At 41.6% G+C, this 22697-nt stretch overlaps 2 long non-coding RNA genes across 5 annotated transcripts in view; one reads left to right on the top strand and one right to left on the bottom strand.

Annotated features, from left to right (window-relative positions):
- The window catches only part of LOC142500899 (uncharacterized), a 118374-nt gene that overhangs the window by 32630 nt on the left and 63047 nt on the right, over window positions 1-22697 (top strand). For both annotated transcript variants that reach the window (XR_012803348.1, XR_012803349.1), the window contains exon 2: window positions 14821-14896. This is a non-coding gene — a long non-coding RNA (uncharacterized LOC142500899). The remainder of the gene's footprint in view (window positions 1-14820; window positions 14897-22697) is intronic.
- Window positions 83-20024, bottom strand: LOC142500898 (uncharacterized). Of its 3 annotated transcripts, none has more exons than XR_012803346.1 (3): window positions 19823-20024; window positions 7025-7826; window positions 83-218 (listed from the first exon to the last, which is right to left on the bottom strand). It is a non-coding gene; the product is annotated as an uncharacterized LOC142500898 (long non-coding RNA). The 3 variants fall into 3 exon arrangements; XR_012803345.1 differs by lacking the exon at window positions 83-218 and adding an exon at window positions 10183-10300 and having other exon boundaries at window positions 5659-7826; XR_012803347.1 differs by lacking the exon at window positions 83-218 and having other exon boundaries at window positions 5659-7193; window positions 7478-7826.

The following is a 22697-nucleotide window of genomic DNA, read 5'->3' as shown; positions in this document are numbered from 1 at the left end:
ATTGGGGAGGCAGAAGTTGCGTGTTACAGACTGTCATACCTTTACTGGATCCAACCTAAGAGCTATTCACAGAGGTGGACATAATTTTCTCCCAGTGCACATGAGGTAGAGGATTGTTACAGATGCAGCGGCCGTTATTCGAACACTTCACGCGGTGTATACCTTGGAATAGCCATGTCTTGGCGTGGGATTTCTTCCAACCGTACCGCCTTAAGACCCTAAGTGTGCAGAAAATGGCATTTTAGTGTTCTGGTTTTTATACACCTGAAATTGACACAGTAGCACAGTACTGTACACATTACAATTCATTAATTTCATTGCATTTAATTGCACACAATCCATGAAATTCTAACAAAGCAACCACGATAAACATGTGTGCCTGGGGCGATTTGCAGCGTTCATGCCGTGTGGAGTAAAGCAGCGCATACGAAAATGGCTCTGTGATTTGTTCGAATAACGGCCGCTGCATCTGTAGGTATCCAAAGCTTTTATACAACTACACCTATGAAGAACTATTATATTGATCCTTTCAGAAGTATCTCTACCTGCAATAAACCAAATATAACAATTATTTACACTGCATGCTGCTTGCTTTAGCTAAATGTTCAGTTGTCGTTTCCCATGTACAATTGATAGAATTTGAAAGCACAGAATACAAATAGTTAATACAAAAGAGTAACCCAGAAAAGTACCATCAACATATTCAGCTCTAAATAAAATAAGTGCTTAGTCTGCCTAGTTTAAATGAAAGAATCTTTCTCAGAAAAGTCTTGCACATACTTGGAGAAATTCCTCCTGCAATAGTAGCCATTGTGCATTGCAAAGAGCCAGTAGCCATATAATGAAAAGCTTCAAGCACTAGGTAGAATAATAGTGATTTTGGCAAAAACGAAATCCAAAACAGTGTTGCTGAAGTGAATGAAATCTAAACTGCTTTAAGTCTAACTAATAATAAGGGAACACTAGAAATAGTTACAGTATTGTTGGCTATATAACATTCCTTCTGCTTCTTAGGCCTCGGACATGGTGCAGGGAGCGGCACTGACCAGAGAAAAAAACTGTCCTGCGCTTCGGTAGTCAGTGAATGCACCTATGGTGTCAACATAGTCATGTGTGGATGGGAATGAGGGAGCAACGCATGGCCACTAAGTTGACTGGAGTAGGAGGGAAATAAAACCCTTACCTATGTTGAAACTCCGGTCTTGGTCCTGCTCTCCTCTGTTCCTCTGCTCCCACGTGCAGCCTTCAATACAGATACACGAAAAGGAAGGGCTCCGGCGCAACTGCGCATGACAAAAGTCCAGACTGCTTCCGGATGAATATGAAAAAAAACTTTATTGGCACATAACACACTTGGGCTACACCACGATCTCCCCCTCAACGCATTTCACGCTCTAGTGCAGCGCTTCGTCTTGGAGACGAAGCGCTGCACTAGAGCGTGAAACGCGTTGAGGGGGAGATCGTGGTGTAGCCCAAGTGTGTTATGTGCCAATAAAGTTTTTTTTCATATTCATCCGGAAGCAGTCTGGACTTTTGTCATGCGCAGTTGCGCCGGAGCCCTTCCTTTTCTAGCGGCGCTGACCAGTGCTGAGGCGCGCGCATGCTTACCAGTGAGCCCCTGCAGCCGCAATGAGAGCGGCTTTAGCAGGGGCTCGCGCACGCTTCCGCATGCTTGCGGAAGCGGGTGTCTTAACGAATCTTTAGTTTCGGCGCTCACGGGAGCAAGGCCGGTCACGTGAGCGGTTCGCCCAATGAGGGCGAACCAGCTCCGTGATGTCGCTGGCCCTCCCCCCAGATACGCCCACGGACAGCGCGCGCTCTAAGGCCAGGGAAAGCACCACTTTCCCTCAGCCTCAGCGCGCCTCCGCACGGCTTCTGTGTCTATGGACTAAGCCAGCGTTTCCCAAACTTATTTTTCCGTGACCCGGTTATTTTTGAACTTCTCCTTCGTGACCCACTAAAAATGTTATCGCCTGTAGGTAAAATAAAACAGTTATAAATGTCGATATAGATTTCATATATTCTCCCAATCCCCTCTATTCTCTCTCTCTCCTCCCCCCCATTCTCTCTCTGACCTGCACAGACGCACACAGTCACTGACCTACAGACACTCACACAGACAGACCAACACTGACACAGCCACTGCTGGCCTGAACAGACACACACACAGCCACTGATACACACAGACACAGCCACTGCTGGCCTGAACAGACACACACACAGCCACTGATACACACAGACACAGCCACTGCTGGCATGCACAGATACACACACAGCCACTGATACACACAGCCACAGCCACTGATACACACACACACACACACACACACAGATACACACACACACACACACACAGATATACACACAGATATACACACACACACAGACACACACACACACAGATACACACAGATACACACAGATACACATACACACACACACACACACACACACACACACACAGATACATACACACACAGATACATACACACACAGATACATACACACACACACACACACAGCCAATGATATACACACACACACACACACACACACTGTATTACAGAGGCAGCGACAGATGTGAGTGACTAGAGAGGGGGGCGGGGGAGAGAGGAAAGGCCGGCGATCCGAGCAGGCAGCTCCCCGCCTCCCCCCTGCCCCCTCTGCCCGCCAGTGACCGTGCAGCCACCACTGCCCACCCCCACGCCTATCTCCCGCACCCATCTCCCGCACCCATCTCCCGCACCCGCACCAAGGGGACCGAGGGGAAGGAACCGAGGGGAAGGGAGCGCCAGGAACGGAGGCACAGGTGCCCCCCTGCTACCACTTCCTACCTCCTACCACGCCAAGCATCGTGTCCTGTGGGGGGCGGAGCATGTCATGGGTCGGCAACATCATGATGAGGGGCTGCAGTAGGAGCCCGAGTCAGCGAATCTCAGTTGACACCCCAGCGATAGCAGCCTGCACCAGTTCAGCACCGTCCCGCACCTCACCTCGGGCCGCCGAAAGGAGGGAGGGGGACACACACCGCGCGGCAATTTTGCTTCCGTGGCCCGGTGCCGGGTCGCGACCCACCATTTGGGAAACGCTGGACTAAGCCTTAATTGTAGCTCTTGGACAATTGTATGCTCATGATATTTGTTGGCCAAAGAAGGAAGCAACAGTAGCAACCTTTAATGGCAATAACAATAGATACGTGCCTACAGGTATAATGCTTCTGTTACCATGCTGGACAAAATGCTGCTGATTGGCACATGTTCATTTAAAGCAGATGCTAAAAAATAAATGTGGAAGCATATTTATTAATCTACATCAAAAGTTATGAGTACAATTGGAAGAAATTATGTATGTTTGTACCGGAATCAACAGTAATACTCCAGAGCCTGGTACTACACAACTGGTACAGCCTGGTATAAGGAAGTAAGAATCAAACAACCCTTTCAGTGACAGACGTTTTGTCAGTTCAAACTTTTCCCCATCTGAACTCTATCTTTGAATTGTGATGCGGGAAGCTGGTTGCAAAACCTGTAACAATGACTAAATGGTAAATTAATTTAATAGTGACAGACCTAAGGAGCGGCAGTGAACCAACACTGTCGAAACAAAAACTGGAAATATGATCGCTTTCAAAGTGGAAAGGTATGATTTTATCAACCAAGAAAGACTTTGAAATAGAAGCTTGGGGCTGAGCAGCGAATTGTATCTGTAGCTAGCGCAGGTACCTTATGTGCAGGCTTATTACATTGTGTTTCTTCTGCTCAAGATCATCTGGCCCCGTGATGCGGAGGAAATTCATTGTATTTTTTGATCATCATAAACCATTTGTACTTTTTGAACATGCATTGTCCTTGCGTAAATATTACCTGCCTTTCTATATTACAACATAAAGTCCCGCAATACAAATACACAATGCAAATCTTGTTTTCATAGGTCAATGTATATTTCAGTGACTTAACGTGCTTATTAAATGTACTATACAATCCCACTTTGTGGGTAAAAAAAACATATGTATCTAAATATATATATATATCAATCATATTCAGCCCTTGTCGATCCACTGCTGGATGATATTATTTTGCAAAAATATTGATACAGAAGCAACTTCGTTTTTCCAGGCTGTCTTAAAAAGTGCAAACTTTGTAAATACTTTTTGGGTATAAGAGCCCTAAGGAAAGCAGTGATACCTCCTATTGGGGTTTCTTTCAGATTTTGTGGTGTAAATTTGCAAAGCTATACTTATATGTTAGATTTCTACACCAGCCATTAAAACAGGTAAAGAAGCTGAGCTCTGTCATTGTATTGCCTTACAAATATAAATATTGCCTTTACAAAATAGTAAGAGACATACTGGGTATGTATGTATGTGTGTATGTATATATATATATATATATATATATATATATATATATATATATATATATATTATATGACACTGTGTGCTCATTTGCATGTCATTTCCCAGAATCCCTTGCTGCAGTGGAAGTGCTGTATGCTGGGTGATAATGGGGAAAGGCGGGGTTGCAGACCTGCCTAAGACATGCAGATGAGCATACAGTTGTATTTGCTTATATATATATATATATATATATATATATATATATATATATATATATATATATATATATATATATATATATATATATATATATATATATATATATATATATATATACATACATACATACATACATACCCAGTATGTCTCTTATTATTTTGTCATGTGTATCACTGCTGTAAAGCGTTATGTACATGGTTCGCGCTTTACAAATATAAACAAATATATATATAGAGTGTGTGTGTATATAATATATATATATATATATATAATGTGTGTGTGTATATAATATATATATATATATATATATAATGTGTGTGTGTATATATATATATATATATATATATATATATATATATATATATATATATATATATATATATATATATATATATATATGTAAATACAACTGTATGCTCATCTGCATGTCTTAGGCCTGCAACCCCGCCTTTCCCCATTATCACCCAGCACACAGCACTTCCACTGCAGCAAGGGATTCTGGGAAATGACATGCAAATGAGCCCACAGTGCCACTTTTTGCTTCAAAAACCATTTTTAACATGGTTCCCTATAGGCTTAAGCTTGCTGCATGGTCACATATATATATATATATATAATATATATATATCTCAGCAGCAGCCCTTGTCGATCCACAGCTGGATAAAGGCCTCCCCATTGATCTTTTGCATTTGCAAGCCTCTCTTCTCCACGTTGCTCCAATATATTTGCTGATTTCATCCTCCCAACTTACTTTTGGTCGTCATTTTTAGATATCCCTTGGAACCCAATTTAATATTAAATCATAATTACCTATTGGATGAATAAAAGGCACTATTTCTAAGAAGTCAGTTCTTGGAGATCTTTCTCCAAAGAAAACAGAAAGATCATTAATCATTTCTGGCCACATATTGAGACAATAATGATAATGATCTCTTTTATACACAATTAGTGGGTAATAATAACAGGGTAATATTTTTATTTCATTGTATTATTTCCATAAGTTTCTTGCATCACTAATTGTACTGGGCTGCTGTATATATTGGTGCCTTACAAAAAAAACCGATACATGAGATATAAATAAATCACATCAGCTTTAATGGGGGTTGTGCATTGGTATTTACATTGCTTGTATTTGCCTAAGTGGTTACACGACACCAGATTCTGGATTCTGATTGCAAGAGGGCATGATCCTTTGAGACAATAGGGCAAATCTCTATAGACACAATTTAACGTATGCTATGTCATTGTATATGCTACAAGAGAGAGAGAGAGACCCTTCCAAGTATATTTAAAGAAGCATTTCCTTTTAAACTCCCCCTTAGGTAGAAAGCAGGGGATCTCCGGAGCTGAACCGCGTTAATTTCAGCTTCAGGGACCCTCTGGACTCTGAGATACTTACTCCTAAAGGTGATGCCAGTATCTGGTGCAGGTTTAAATGATACACGGGCCAATAGAAAGCCGCAGGGGATGATGTCGGGGCTTCCTATTGGCCCACGGGGACCTTTAAACCTGTGTGCTCAGACGTTGCTGCCCCTTCAGAGTTATATATATCTTTAGAAGCAGGGGATCCCGAGAGCTGAAATGAATGCCGTTCAAGAAGAAATATACGCACATCGCACCGGGGATCAATATAAAATATAACATTTAATACCAGGCCCAGAATGATCTAACGGGAACAAAAAATAGATCAAACTGCCAGCTGCTCCACAAGGCGAAAAAATAGGGAAGCTCACCAGCAAAATGAAAACAATTTATTTAACCTACATAAAAAACAGGAAGAAACAGTGAATGATCTCTCCTCCCACGCGTTTCACGCCCCTTGTGGCGCTTTTTCAAGGAGTTAGTTTGATCTATTTTTTTGTTGCTGTTCGTCTGTGAGAATCGAATCTACACTGTCGGAGGCTAATCGGAGGTCGCATTACACTTGGCAGCGTCGTTGCAAGCAGCTGGGGAAGGGATGCAGGACAGTGCATAATAGTGAGTAAAAGCAACTCTACACCGGGTCTACCGGGGACGTGGGGACCTTTTGGCTACTATATATAGCTTATGTTGTCCCCATTGCTGTCCCCTCCTGCTGCCCATTATCCCCCTAAGTGTATACAGTATAGCTGCACAAAACATTCTGTTTTTATGCGGCATTTGCTCCGTCCAATCTCAATCATTGCCACTGTTTACATACAGCCTGGCCACCTGGAGCTCATACACGGTCTCTCTCTTGCTCCAGAATGATCTAACGAATGATTAAATTGATAAAAATAACCATACATATACAAAAACATAACTGCATAGCAAAACACAATAATGAAAATAAATGCTAACTGAACCCAACCTTTAACCAAAGTGTGGTCAAAGAATAAACTGGCTCAACAATTGGGACCACACATATTGCCTGAAAATACTCAAATGAGGTACTAACTAAAACAAATACATGCAACAAAAATACCACAGAAGGGGGTGACAGGTGCTAACCATGAGCTGCAGAGCAGGTGGCCGTGGCAGATGCTGATGTGAAGTCCGAACTGCACCGGCACTCGGCTGGTCTCTTCTCCGCTCGAACTTCCTGGTTACTCTGTCCCAGCCTATGGGTGAGTGCATTGAACAGCCTCATGTGACCTCAACGCGTTTCACTGGGATCTCCCTATGAGGGATAAACTGGGGCTCAGGGGAATGGGATACACTCAAAATATGAAGAAAAAACTGTATGTAATAATAGAGTTCTTTCAATAGTACTGATGATTATCTTCAAGGACCTGACACTTTAGCAAGTGTACAGAATAATAACTTTGTATCTTGTGGAGGTTAGTACCAGATTAGACTCCCACTCTATATAGAAAAGGTATGAGTCCTGTATATCCTAGTACAAATATAACACCTCCAAATATGATCAAGACTGTTCAATGAACAAAACAGTACTGTACTCACAATAAGATGAGTGTTGATAAGTTTCCAAACTTGCAGGGTGTTGATCCGGGCGTGCAAACACTTTGATAAAGCCTGCAAGGGCGAAACATGTCAGTGTGATTGCCATCAGTGAATAAATCAGCTCTCGGTTTCCCTGCAAGCTCTCGAACCCAAACAGCAACGGCCCACAGGTAAAATCCAAAGTCCTTTTCTTCTTTCTTTGTCTTCATCTGTTAATTGTAATCCATTTGGGTGTCTTCTATCTTCTTCTGTATCTTCATCCATCTTTATCTTAATCTGTAACGCCCTTGTAATCCTATTGGAGAAGGAGGTCTTCACCCTCCTCGGGGAATACGGAGGGTGAAGGCATCTAAAGGTAAGAAAAAAAATTGAATGTGTGTTATTTTTATTTTACAGGTTTTTTCACTGTATTTTTATTGGTATTGGATTTTTCTTTGACACATTAATTGCTAATATATTTATGTATGCCCGTTTAGGGCAATACATACATACAGTAAGAAGCAATGGTTGTTTTCCCAAATGGTTGCTTTTATGTGTTTTATATGTATTCTGGCTCTTTTTTTTTCAATTTGTATGCTATGTATTTTGCGTTTTCATGTTGTATTATGGCACTGTTTGTTAATTTGGTATTTGATTAATTGATTGGTGGTAATTTTGTTGTGTTTACTTGAATATATTTGTTTATTTGGTGATTGTTCGGATTGCATTGGATATTGTTGGTGATTGATTTTTTTGAAGGTTGACCATTGACTGGCATAGTGTTAAATCATGCCCATATTATATGGGCATGATGTACCCACTGTATCAATTAATGAGTGGAGGGTGGGAGTAGTTGCCTGGTGAGGGTGGTTAGGCCTCCTGGGTGGGTTGTGGTGGAGGGTAGATTAACCCCTTAATTATTATAGTGGTTATTAACCGCTAAAGTGATTAAGGGATTAGGGTCCATTAGATTGTATTTTTGTATGTATTCTTGCTGGCATCGGAGGACATGGCCCTGCAGTATGCTGACGAGGATGCCCTTCATGATGGCAGGGGTAAGTAGAACGGTTCATATTTACTTTATTTATGCTGCCTGGCTAATGTTTGATTTAATTTTGGGTAAATTAAATATTATCCATATCTGGATAATAGTTATTTTGGCCATTAATGTACTGTATGATTTGTTTGGTGGGGAGGTGGGTGTATTTATTTTAATGTATGCCATCTTTATTTATTTTACAACAGGGTTGGTACTGTAGGCCAGCGGTGACCCTCGGGGACCACCTGGGGACCACCCGAGGACCCCGGGACACCCATGGGGACCACCCGGGGACACCTGCATGCCTCTGTTATCAATCCTGTGTTAAAATAAATAAATAAATAATGTTTTTATGTGGGGGCAAAGGGGGTGGGTTGTGTATTGGTGGTTATTACATATTTTAATATAAAGTTTAATACTAGTGTAGATGAACAGGGGGTCTCTGGAGCAGAACCTCGTTGATTTGAGGTCCGGGGAGACCTCAAGACTCTCAAGACCCCCCAGCTTACTATTTACTGTATTTCCTTTGAAAAAACTTGGTATTGTTCTCTCTCTCTCTCTCCTCTCTCTCCTCTCTCTCCTCTCTCTCCTCTCTCTCCTCTCTCTCCTCTCTCTCCTCTGAAAGACTAAAATATTATATATATATGTATTACAGTATATACAATATTAACATTAAATGCCATAATGAGTAAAGCGGGACAGAAATAGGGGACTGTAAAAACAAAAAAACTCTCATACTTTTCTAAGTGACGAGAGAACAAATTTCATATGAATACAGATTGTTTCACCGCTTTGTAAGTTACTTGTCTTTTTAGAAGCCCTGCAGAATGGGGGAGAGGTGGGGTAGAAGGGGGGAGATTGTCGATGTGTCCAGGCAAACTAGCCAAAGTTGTGCTTCTACAAAGGCTGAGATTAGGCGGAGAGGGGGCATGCCACACACATTAAAGGCAGCAGGCAGCATTTCAAGAAGACAAGAAAAGCTGTTAAGCTTCCTAATTCCCTTTAGTCCTGAACCTCATTTCAATATTTGACATGAAAAAGAATGCTTAAAATGCATTTTGAACTGTAAAAATACTGGCCAGCAGACGCTATGTATCAATGCTGCTAAGACTGCCCGGTACTAATAATGGCTATGAATAATTCTTTAACATATATCATTTTATTTCTGTTTGTTGAGATAAAACTTACATCAAAAACATAGGATCGCTTGTACCGTTCGCAAAACATCGCAGGTAAACAGCAAAGCAGCAAAATCAAGGATGATAAAAAAAATAGAAAAAACTTTAGATGAAATAAAACCTTAGAAGAAAAAGTAGGTTTTATAGAAATGGCCTAAGTCAAAGTGAGTGTTTTTTTTTTTTATATGAACAATAATTTCTCGAGCACATTTTCCTCAAGCGAAATATCCATTTTTCCCTTCCCTTCCCCTGGTATTCCTAATTTTCCTAGATGAAGACTAAATCGCTTCTTTGTAGTTGATTCATAAAAATCAGTTCACGGATCTGCATTTCCGACTGAATAAGCTGCCACAGTTGTGTGGAGTGAATACAGCATCCGGGTGACGGGAAGAGAGGAGCGCGGAGCTTCGGGGGGGTGGGGGGGGAGTTGGAAAATGGGTGGGAGAGAAAAAGCTGAGCCTTTTGTAAAACCAAGTGCATATGTTTCTCCTGCTATTTTCTTCTCTTACCGGGTCATTTGGCAGCAGAAGGAAACAACCAACTCTCATTAATGGCGCATTGACATTCACTTTCGTTGAGTACGTAGAGGGTTGTGTTTTATGTGTTTAATTTTTAAAACCTTTAATGCTGTGAAGAAGAGAGAGAAGAAAAAAAAAAGGAAGACAGTATCTCTTAATGGTATCTTCTTAAAGCAATAATAATTTGCTTCCTTAAACTAATGCTTAATTCCCTGGATCATTGAAAGAACTGTAGATTCCCCATTATATTGCTCTTTTAGCTTGCCAGGTCCCTGCCTAGGTTTTGTTCCGTGCAGTATCGGCGCTGCATTGTTATGTATGAAGCCTATTTCTCCACCTAATTGAAGGTTATTGCATAAAGAAACAGCTACTTGATTTTATTAGGTGGAAAGGTGCTCAAGGATGTGAAATATAAAACAGGCTCATATTGTGGAAACTGTTTAGCAAAGTCTCCCTATTGCAAAAGTAGTGCATAAAAAAAACCCTATTGGAAGTAATAAAGTAATGGCATTAAAAATAATAATGAATCTGGGTCTTTTATACCAGGGGGGCTCAACACCAGTACTCAAGCTCCCCCCAACAGGCCAGGTTTTCAGGATATCTCAGCTTCAGCACAGATGGCTCAATCAGAGGCTCAGTCCAAGACTGAGCCCCTGATTGAGCAACCTGTGCTGAAGCAGTTACTGATTGAGCCACCTGTGCTGAAGCTGGGATAACCTGAAAACCTGACCTGTTGCGGGGGCTTCAGGACTGAAGTTGAGCACCCCTGTTTTATACCACCATTGCTGCAACCTTCCAACTGGACAATATTGATAAATTACCTTGTTGGTATTATATTACACTAACATCTTAGCCAGTAAGTTTAATTTACATTCAAATTAGCTTATCTATTGTAGAGTTAAGTTAACTTGTTAATATGTTTGTATTTTGTGCTATTCATTTTTTTCCCTGTCCCTACATCTCACTACATGACAGAATCTGACTGCGTCTTATACATATCTAATAATAATGCAATGTAGTTATTTGACTTTTATAGAGCATCAGCTATGTAAGCATTTCATCTGGGGTCTCAAACTTTGACTGAGACACTGATTGAGCCACCTGTGCTGAAGCAGGGATATCCATAAAAGCCTGCCTGTTGGCGGCTCTTGAGGACTGAGCTTGAGACCCCTGCATTGCATATTATTTTAAAAATAGAGACTGCATAGAATGGAATTCCATACGATGATCAGGAAAGATCAGTAAAACTAAAGGTAAATATTAACAGAAGAGAACGTTACTCGCCAATAGAGCCTGCAATCAAATATTTATTTAGTCATTATTTAAATCTAAAACAAAGTTTTGATGTATCTAACACGAGCATCACTGGTTTAGGATGAAATTAAAAGGAACAAAAATGTTGAAATATCTAGAGAAATCACATGAGTATTTTGATTTTACTCTTTGCTTTTTGTATTGAAGGATGAAATGATTATTTCAGTGCCTGGGCAGAAGCATAGATTTTGTTAGCAATGTTACACCATTTAACAAAACATCAGTTTTTATATAAAAAGAATAAACAGGTGTCAGACTATTATTCAATAGACTTAGCACCTAGTACACATATTGTATTAAGTGCAACGTCGATTTCTATATTAGTCTCATTATTAAATAGTTGTATTTACTCTTCTGCCCGTAACACTTTCCACTTAATATAGCTTTGTGTTTGTCTTTAGGATAACAAAATAGGGTTATTGTCAAAGTACTAATGTTGCTTATTGAAAATAATTTGAAAAGCATTTACTCACACAGACTCTCTTGACATATGCTATACGGCAGCCATATTTAATGTGACCTACAATAAATGCAGTTTCTGTACTCCCCCCCCCCCCCAAATCATCTTTGCCCTGCATATAAAGGTGCTGTGTTTCTATTAGTACAATGTCGAATCTTAATACTGTAATATCCTTCTGAGAAATTGGGTGTAACATGGGGCATATGTTTTACAAAAGTCCACTCACAGTTAATCGTTCCCAAAACGTTTTTTTTTTTTACAATCTTAATTTTTGATCATAATCACATATTTAATATAGAAATCTTGTCTGTATTTTTTTTTTTTTTTTTTGCAAGAATGTACATAATACATTTTGGGACTTTTAAGAAAGGCCATTATTGTGAAATATTTAGAGCTGTCCAAAAACTGAAACGTGACCATTACGGCAGCATTAATTCCCTACACAGTATGAGGCCTAAAGAAACTACATGTAGGCTGCAAAGCCGGGGGAAAAATTAGTGCAAAAAAAAGTATCAGATTTATCAAAGACGACAAAATCGGTTGCTTTCAATGGGATGGGTCCTTGACAAATCTGGTGCTGTTTTCTGTGCCGTTATTGCTCACGTTTTGCACTATGGAGATTTTCATATACTACCCCTTTTTATATTATGTGTAGAAATGTTTTTAAATTCTATCAACGTTATATTGATATTGCAAACGCTACAAATGGTAAATAAATTGTTATATGGACGAGCTCTTTCATGACACTGCGACAGTAGCTGGGACCGCTCCTCCAAACAGGGATGGTAACCTCAAAGCACCAAAATCTACGAGAATTTGGGGGGGGTTCAGGAACAAAACAGCCCTTTAACGGCACTGACATATATCACTGAAACTCTATGAGGTGTTGATGCTACAAATCAGAGAGAAATCAAAGTGAGCGGTGACATCCAGTATATGATACTGTCAGAGATCTGCAACTATTGGGAGGGACGGGGGTTCACATAGCTCCGATAACGGTTATCCGCGCTCGATCGTTGTTAACCGCCATTCAAGTCACTGCCAATTAACGCTGATCCTATACTTGTTATCAAAGATTGTGTCTTCCTGCCATTGTTTTGTAATGCACTGCTCCCCAACAGGCCAGGTTTTTCAGGATATCCCTGCTTCAGCCGACTGAGCTACAAATTGAGCCGCCTGTGCTGAAGCAGGGAGATCCCGAAAACCTGACCTGTTGGTGGCCCTTGAGGACTGGAGTTGCCCACCTCTGGTTTAGCTCTTTAATTCTCTGAACAGGAACAGACTATGCAGCTCAGGTATTGAACATGTCACTTCTATCACAATGATATCCAAGCACAGCTCCAGATGTTTACTTTCTTACCAACAACAGCTGTAATTTACTTCTATTAAAGTGAAATAGAATAGGCGACAAACTGTACTCCCAACCTCCCTGATTGCACCCAAAAAAAAAAATTAAAATAATATTATTACGCCAGGCATTTTCTGCCTGTTTTTTTCCCCCCAACATGTAACTCTTTGATTAATGTCGCATTCCTCTTGTGAAATTGATACATCAATTTTAATTATACTGTATTTCTTTTCACTTGAAGGAGACTACCATCCTCAAAGACTAGTTTTCAAACATTAACTCTTATCAGACTCCCCTCCTACTCATTTTCAACCTGTAAATTATTCCCGGGGGTTTCACGAGCAGGTATGTTACATGATGAATCTGTTTCAACGTCTTCATAAAACATCCCGTCCTCATGATATAGCAACGCATAAATATGTATTTTTGGAAAGAAATGAATGTAGGGCTTTAAGAAAAAAAGATTACAAATCATCTTTTGTCTCTTTTAGGTTAAATATTTTTCAAGTCAGGGGGCTGTTTTTATTTGATTTTCATTTTTCCACCACATTAGATAATTAATGTTGACCACAAGATTTACTTTAGTGGCTGAGGATAGCTTTCCCATGATAGCTTCAAGGTTACCTCCCAGGATGGTCCTATTCAGACAGCACGGAGTTTAAAATAAAATGAAAGAATTATAGGAATATTTTGTTTTTTTGTTCTGTCTCAGAAGGGGAGGGACGCGAGGGGAGATATGTGGGCCGAATCTCTATTTAATAACAAAATGAGAAAAGTTTGGGATAGGAGGGTGAGCCAAAGAGACTTGTATGACCTAAAGGTTATTAGGAGAGATGAAAGTAAGGCCTTCTTCTGTCGTTATTGCTGTCAGCACTTTTTAATGTCAAACTTTGTGAATGATTGTCAGAGAGCTGAGCCTGGGTTTTTTTTCTTTTTTTCTTTTTGCCTAAACTTTCCCAGGACTTTGTCTGATGTATTCATTGCTTTATAATTAACGTGGAATCCAGCACGGGTGGGCTATTGCATTACCAGAGTCCTTGGGTTTAAAGTGGCTGTTCTCAGTCATTTTTGTTCCCTGATGCTTGGCCTCTGTTATGACAAGACTCTTTCAATCGCCACAGGGATACACAGGATTCTTATAGCATCGCTGCCGCCTGCCACTGTCTATTGGAAATCTATACAAAAGGGAAAGTGATCACCAGGGAAGTCCCTACCTGTACATGCCTATTTTCAAAGTCTGTAGTTCTTTCAAAACTAAAGCTGTCTCACATTTTAATCTGGTCTGTAACTGTTACATACGCCTATAAGATATATTATCTCTTACTGTGCATGCAATGTCTTGTATATAATATATAACCCTGCTCACTTAATGTAACCATGTATCTGTCATCATAACTGTGCCCAGGACATACTTGAAAACGAGAGGTAACTCTCAATGTATTACTTCCTGGTAAAACATTTTTTATAAATAAATACAATTGAGTTTGTTTTGTTTTTTCCCCCACAGATTCCGACCTCCAAGGAGCGAAATCAGTGAGATTCAGGGGTTCTGGGACATGAAAAGGACATTTTAAAGAGGGGAAGTAAGTGGGAAATAAAAAAGATGGGGAAGAGAGTGGGACTGGGCCTTCTCTTACCGTGCACCTCACAACTGGAACAATCTACCGGAGACTCTCACAGCCGCCACCAGTCTAAGTTCTTTCAAAACTAAAGCTGTCTCAAATGTTAATCTGGTCTGTAACTGTTACATACGCCTATAACATATAGTATCTCTAACTGTGCATGCAATGTCTTGTATATAATGTATACCATGTTCACTTCATGTAACCATGTAATTGTCATCATAACTCTGTGCCCAGGACATACTTGTAAACGAGAAGTAACTCTCAGTGTATTACTTCCTGGTAAAACATTTTTATAAATAAATAAACCTCTTCTTAGCCAGATGGAGCCTGCTCTACATTGCTCCTCCCCTTTCCCCCCCAAAAAAAACCAAAAAAAAGAAAGACTGAGAAGAAGGCAGAGAGACAACATGGCAGGTGGCCAGGTTAGCTCTGTGTAAAGAATTTGCCGAATAGTGAGTGCAGAATAAGAGCTCCATAACCAGCACGGCTCAAGGCCCAATCTCATGCAGTTATACACCATCATGAATAATCACCAGCCTCTCTATTTCCTGCAAAGTTGTCTGAAAGTTGGTATCCCAAATTCCTAGACCCACCTTATACGTGGAGACATGCAAGATGTCTTTCTTTGCATTAATTTAATGGCAAATATGCCGTTTTTGAGATAGACTTGTAAACTAGGGGTGGGCAACTCCAGTCCTCAAGGGCCACCAACTGGTCAGGTTTTAAGGATATCCCTGCTTCAGCACAGGTGGCTCAATCAATGGCTCAGTTGAAGGCTGAGGACTTGAGTTGCCCACTCCTGACTTCTAAGCCCTGTGTTTTGGCCTTGCACTGCCTCTGTCAGGATGCTGTATGGGTAGTACTCAGATGGTCCCCTTGTATCAACACGAAGTGGATCAATTTGGGGTAAAAAACTGCAGAAGGTATAACAAAGAAACAAATAATACTATTTTTTTAATGGGGTTTCTTTGATACATATGGGGCATTTATTTTGTCCCAGAATGGCTGCACATTTACCTTAAGGCTATAATTGACCATCATTTGTGATTGGCCAGAAATTAGTGATCAGAGGAGACAATATTTTGTAAGCACGAAGGGGGTTATGAATGAAATCTCCAAATTTATGAAAGATAAAAGTCCCATGGAAAGCAATAGTTATTTTTCGCTTGATACATTTGGTGGCGTTTTCGTCGCTCCAGTTTTCCCTGGTTCTGCAGCCAGAAGACTTCGTTTTCACCTCTCTGGCAGTAAATGGCTCAATGGTGCCCGATGGCCATTTATTGCTGCTGATCCCCTAATGTCAGCACGAGATGCTATTTAACTACAGTGCACAAATTAACTAACATTTACTAATATGCATCCATGTTAAAGTGGATAAGAAGCTAAAACTCACATACTATGAGTACTAATTTGCATATCAGTACCCAGAATCCCGGGCTGCAGTGGAATCACTGTATGTTGTATGATTATGGTGTTAGGCAGGTTTGGGGATGTGTCTGAAACACATGAATGTACTTTATCCTTGTAGTACACCTACACACACTGACGTACACACACAAGTAAGGCCGGTTCTATACCGTGTGTAGCGCGCGGTAGTTTTAGTTGGCTGAGGTTAGTCAGCCATTCTATAATGGTGCCACACGCTCACGGCAGTGAGCATGGAACCGGCCGACAGGGGAGAGGATGAAGAAAAGAAAGAATTCGCGCCGCTACCGCTGCTGAAAATGTAAGTATATGTGTGTGTGTGTGTGTGTGTGTGTACAATGTTATTAAAAAATGTATTAAAGTATTTATTTCGAACCTTATTTAAGCACACACACACATATACATACACATACATACAGTACCTCACTCGCTCACAGCATACACACAAAAAGCGTGCGTCACGTGCACACGCGTTCACACAGGCATGCGCGCGCATGGCCGCGCACACTATAGAACGGCCCTTATAGTAGGCCGCGCACACTATAGAACGGCCCTTATAGTACACAGTCTAAGATACAGAGAGACTGATATATACAATGATAAATGCAGATTAGCGCATGCACACTCACAAAAGATACACACAGACCCGCAGATGCTCACATACTGTGACATAATGCAGAAATGATAAGCCTGTAATTTTGGTCTTATGGCTGCCACACCACTGTTGGAAGTTCTATTTGATGCATATAGTATAATGAGATCAAATGTCTCTATTTTAAAGGAGTTGCAGATAACTGTACGAAAAGGCTGCAAGCCTTGATGCATCAGTGCTACATAGAAGATAGCCACAAAGCAAAAATGGCATACACTGCATGATTTCAGCCTATGTGGCTTTCTTAGTAATGAAGCATTATCCCCAACTTGCATATGCAATTAATCTTTCCTCTCCCTTCCTAAATTATGATTCTAATGAAAATCAAAAGTATGTGCACTCTGTACATCAGTCACAGTGCATTAGAAAATAATTGTGATGTGTGCGGTGGGTGTAGGTGTGTATAATACTGATTTAAAAGGAGGCATAATTCTTAATATACAATTTCCTTTTTTTCTTCCTCTTGCAACAAGGAAGGAAAATTTAAATTTTAATTCACTTTTTCACTTGCTTGAAAATATGCAAGCCACTAAAAAAAGGGGCTTAATTTAGAAAAATACAGATTTTTTTTGGTGTGTAAAATAAATAGTTATTGCCGTATTTTTTTTTCCATTTTGCCTTACAATTCAGCGTATGCGTACATTTCTCTCTGTGGGATGAAAGGGCAGCAGAAGACTTGTGAACAATTTAAAAATAAAAGGAACAAAAAAAAAAACCATAAATGAGAAAACATCACTATTCAAAACATAAAAAGGTATTTTTTAAAAGGCAGTGTCACCAAGACAATGACAACATATTCCTAGTGGTTAGAGTGCCTTAAAAAGTAGTGGTACTGTATCCAGTCTCAAGAATTTCTACACCCCATTGATGCCAGAGGGGTCAGCTACACATGGTATCTAAGGGGTTAAACACATGGGGCAAAAGCTATTTGTTGACCTAGTTTTAAAAGGTTCATACAGTCTTTATGCTCGAAAAACAAAGGCAGAAAAGCCTCTGTAAAAAAAATCCTTTGTCTTTAAAAGGAGAGCGGAACTGTAGGTTTGTAAGGGGAAAAAAACCCTAATTCCTGGTTTGTTAACCGTAAAAAAAAAAAAGGGCGGTTGTATTCTTAATCCCCTAACACCATCACACTGAACCATCACACTTTGGCCACTGAACATATCATACGCACACAGACACACACTCTTGTACAGGACTGAGCGCAGGGTCAGTGTGTGCTCTTACATTGTATTCCTGCCTTGGATAAAACTGTACAGCGCCTGCCTCACTTACGTTCGAAATGATTTAAGTGTGTCATTTCATTTGGCAATGTGTGCAAATTCCACACACACGCGCGTGTGTATGTGTTCATTGTGTGTCTGCTTTGTGTGTTTGTGTCAGCCTGTGTATGTTTTGAGAGCAGCTTTGTCTGTTTTAAGCACCTTTTGAATATATTCGTTACAGCTCATTGAGTTCTTTAACAGCCCCAAACCAAACCTCCCATCCCCTCGCTACAGCACTGGCTGTTACCTTATTACATAAAAGCAGAGAAAGAGTAAGAAAAGGAACTAACTGCCTGGTATCCTGTGGCAGTCCCAAAGGCTTCACTATCTCGTGATACAGCGAATCGCTCTGAACATCTCATTAGTACAAAAAAGTTTCGGGATTTTTCATTCCTCTCTGTACTTTTTTTTTTTTTTTTTTTAATGTTCTCACCAAATGCACTCGTTTTATTCCATCTTTCCTCTCCTAGCATGTAGGGAACTAGTTAATGGGCCATTAAACATATTAGGGCAGCTCTGCAGCAAGCAACAGCGTTTAGAAAGAAACAACAAGAAACAACAGGAGAAGTTGGAGTTTGTGTGGGGGGAAAAAAAAGCCCCCGAGAAACAGAAACCAAAAAAAAAACTAATTTAAATTAATTTGCCTAATGATTCAGCTGGACTCTGCAGAAAAAAGTATTGCGGGTTGTTATCAAGATATAAATAGTCCTCACTGTGTAGAAATAGTGTTAAGTTCAATGAGCAATCCAAGTAATATGCTACGTGTGTGTATTTTTTAAAAATAAATCCGTTCTGTAGTATTAGATAATACTTAATACCTTTTTTTTAGTTTAAAATTCATCTCTCAATGCCATATTTAATGAGTTTTAATGTACTGAGCATCATTTGATTTCTATAGCAGGCTTTAGCACACTTCCCTTGCCGTGCAAGATCTTTGTAACACTTTCCTGTTTGTGATCATTTGTTACCAATACTCCGAGCAGTTTGAGCTGTAAACTGTAGCAATAGATAATGTTACCTGAGTGATACACGATTATATTGTAGCCGCTGAGATACACTGATTGAAGGATTGATTGAAACGGAAAGGCAGCCATTTAGGAAACGCTGCGACGCAGGATTTTGCTGATCGATCACAGTAGAATGAATCTATCGGCCGCTTAGGTAATTCGTTTTCAATAAAGGTAATCAAAGGCTGTATATATATATATAGTGTTCGACAAATCACCCAAAAACCTACTCGCCCAACCAAAAAATCTACTCGCCACCTAGTCCCGCCCCTAGTCCCGCCCCCAACCCCGCTTTAAAATAAAATATATAAATAAAATACATTTAATAAATTCCTAGTCAGAACAACATTCATTTTTGACAAATGTATTTATTGTATTACATTATACTACAATTAGTCCTTGTTGCGTGTGTGTGTGTAAATGTCAGATCTAGAAATAAAAGCCAGGTGTGAATGACTAGTTTCCTGAACCTCTTAACCAGTGTCTGGATGTCCCTGCTTCATAATATCTAAAGCAGCAATCCCACCTGGGATCTTACCTGATCCGCAGTCCCTCAATGTCCAGGTACCCTCATTCCCGCAATGTTATTCATTGGAGGGAATGTGTTCCCTACCTGTCTTCTGGGTTAGGGGGGATTCCGATGTCTTCCGTGTGAAGCTTGAGTCAGATCTGGAAGACAGCAGTATAGGTTATTTCGGTGTAGTATAGGGCAAGTAAGATATATAGGGTAAATAAGAGATCCAGAGTGTGGGGGGGAGAGAGAGAGTGTGGGGGGAGAGAGAGTGGGGGGAGAGAGAGTGGGGGGAGGGAGAGTGGGGGGTTGAGAGAGTGGGGGGTTGAGAGAGAGAGTGGGGGGTTGAGAGAGAGAGAGTGGGGAGAGAGAGTGGGGAGAGAGAGTGGGGGGGGGGAGAGAGAGTGGGGGGGGAGAGAGAGAGAGGGGAGGAGAGAGAGAGAGTGGGGGGGGGAGAGAGAGAGTGGGGGGGGGGGAGAGAGAGAGTGGGGGGGGGGAGAGAGAGAGTGGGGGGGGGGAGAGAGAGAGTGGGGGGGGAGAGAGAGAGTGGGGGGGGAGAGAGAGGGGGGAGAGAGAGAGAGTGGGGGGAGAGAGAGAGAGTGGGGAGAGAGAGAGTGTGGGGGAGAGAGAGAGTGTGGGGGGGGGAGAGAGAGAGTGTGGGGGGGGAGAGAGAGGGTGTGGGGGGGAGAGAGTGGAGAGACACAGAGGTGGGAGACACAGAGGGGAGAAATGGTGGGAGACACAGAGGGGAGAAATGGTGGGTAACACACACAGAGTGTGGGTGATACACAGAGAGAGAGGTTGGGTGACTGACTGGGGCGGGGGTGACTGGGTGACTGACTGGGGCAGGGGTGGTGACTGGGTGACTGACTGGTGCGGGGGTGGTGACTGGGGTGGGGGTGACTGACTGGGGCGGGGGTGACTGGGTGACTGACTGGGGTGGGGGTGACTGGGTGACTGACTGGGGCAGGGGTGGTGACTGGGTGACTGACTGGTGCGGGGGTGGTGACTGGGGCGGGGGTGACTGACTGGGGTGGGGGTGCCTGACTGGGGCGGGGGTGACTGGGTGACTGACTGGGGCGGGGGTGACTGGGTGACTGACTGGGGCAGGGGTGGTGACTGGGTGACTGACTGGTGCGGGGGTGGTGACTGGGGTGACGGGGTGACTGACTGGGGTATTGTATGTCTTTATTTATATAGCGCCATTAATGTACATAGCGCTTCACAGTAGTAATACATGTGGTAATCAAATAAATAACAGATAATATAAATAACAGATCATGGGAATAAGTGCTTTAGACATAAAAGTAACATTTCGGAAGAGGAATCCCTGCCCCGAGGAGCTTACAGTCTAATTGGTAGGTAGAACGTACAGAGACAGTAGGGGGTGACGGGGTGACTGACTGGGGTGACGGGGTGACTGACTGGGGTGACGGGGTGATTGGGGGGTGAACTACAATCTGTCAGATTTATAAGAATCAGAGAGCGAGAGAACACTCAATTTAATAGCGTCTCAGGTTGTGTGTGTGTATATATATATATATATATATATATATATATATATATATATATATATCCCCTCAAACCTCCCTCCAAATAAATTAGGGAGACATGCCTGTGCTGACAAAGCTATGCAAAGTATATTTAAATCAGTCCCATCCCACACTTCCTAAAAGGATTTCCATACCAACTATATATAGTTGAATAGCCGAAGGCAGGGGAGAAAAATCCCCCCACCCCCCCCCCCCCCCCCCCCCCCCCCCCCCCCCCTTCTCCCTCTGCTTACCTTGGTTCTGACGTCCTGGCATCATGACATCACATTGCCACGGCAACGCGTCACCAGGAGCGTCTGAACCAAGTTAAGGAGATGTTTATCGAGGCCTTGCTGCTCCCCTGGCATTAATTTAAATGCCTTTGGGAAGCGCGCAGGGCCTCTGTAAACCCTGCGCCCCCCGCAGCGAATCTCTTTGTGCACCCCTGGCCTAAGACACTAACCTAATGACTCGAATGGTGTCAGGCCCAACAGTACTAGAACCCACAGCCACTCCTTTTTTAGGCCACCGCTCTAGCAGTGTGAACTAAACCAGCTGATGGGTTGTACTGCACAGTGTCTACTTCTAGCATCATCCAAGGGATATCTATTTTGTTGAGTGTAACCTTGAATGGACATCAAGCACAAAGTAATAATATGTACTGAGGGCTCTGAGTTACTGAGGCCAAGTGAGATTAAATAAAGCACAGGTTGTATACACCAGCATGGACCATAGTATACCTTTGGCTAAGCACTGCTTAGTAAATATGACTCAGTCTTTCTTTCTTACATCACCTGCTGGAGCTGTTTGTGTGAATATGGGATCACACGGCTTTGAAGATCGTCCTGTCTACGTTTTATAACATAGTTTTCCTTCTTGTTCCCATGTTCATGTGATGTGTAAGGGGATGCAGGATAGGAGACAGAGGTAAGAACAAAAGGAAGTTTAGTGCATGCTATGCTTAATTAGTTTATTGTATCTGTCTGTGGCAAGAAGCATGATGTAAATAGTCAATAAAGCAGGGTTTTTTTTCAACTCCAGTCCTCAAGACTCCCCCCCCCCCCCCCCCAACAGGTCAGGTTTTCAGGATAGCCCAGCATCAGCACAGGTGGCTCAATCAGTGGTTCATTCAAAGACTGAGCCACTGATTGAGCCATCTGTGCTGAAGCTGGGATATCCTTAAAACCTGACCTGTTGGAGGGGGGCGGGGGGGCAGGTTGTTGAGAACCTCTGCAATAAAGCACACACACCTGTATATACAATTGCGGGGCTATGAAAATATGCTTTTTTCTGTTTACTTATTAAATTTGAGTCTGAATTTGCCAAACCGAGGGTTCCAAAAGAATATACCCGATAAACCGCAATATACA

This window comes from Ascaphus truei, chromosome 8, assembly GCF_040206685.1.
Source record: "Ascaphus truei isolate aAscTru1 chromosome 8, aAscTru1.hap1, whole genome shotgun sequence".
Taxonomy (NCBI): domain Eukaryota; kingdom Metazoa; phylum Chordata; class Amphibia; order Anura; family Ascaphidae; genus Ascaphus; species Ascaphus truei.
The sequence above is the reverse complement of the archived record's forward strand: the minus strand, read 5'-3'. Positions and strand labels throughout refer to the sequence as shown.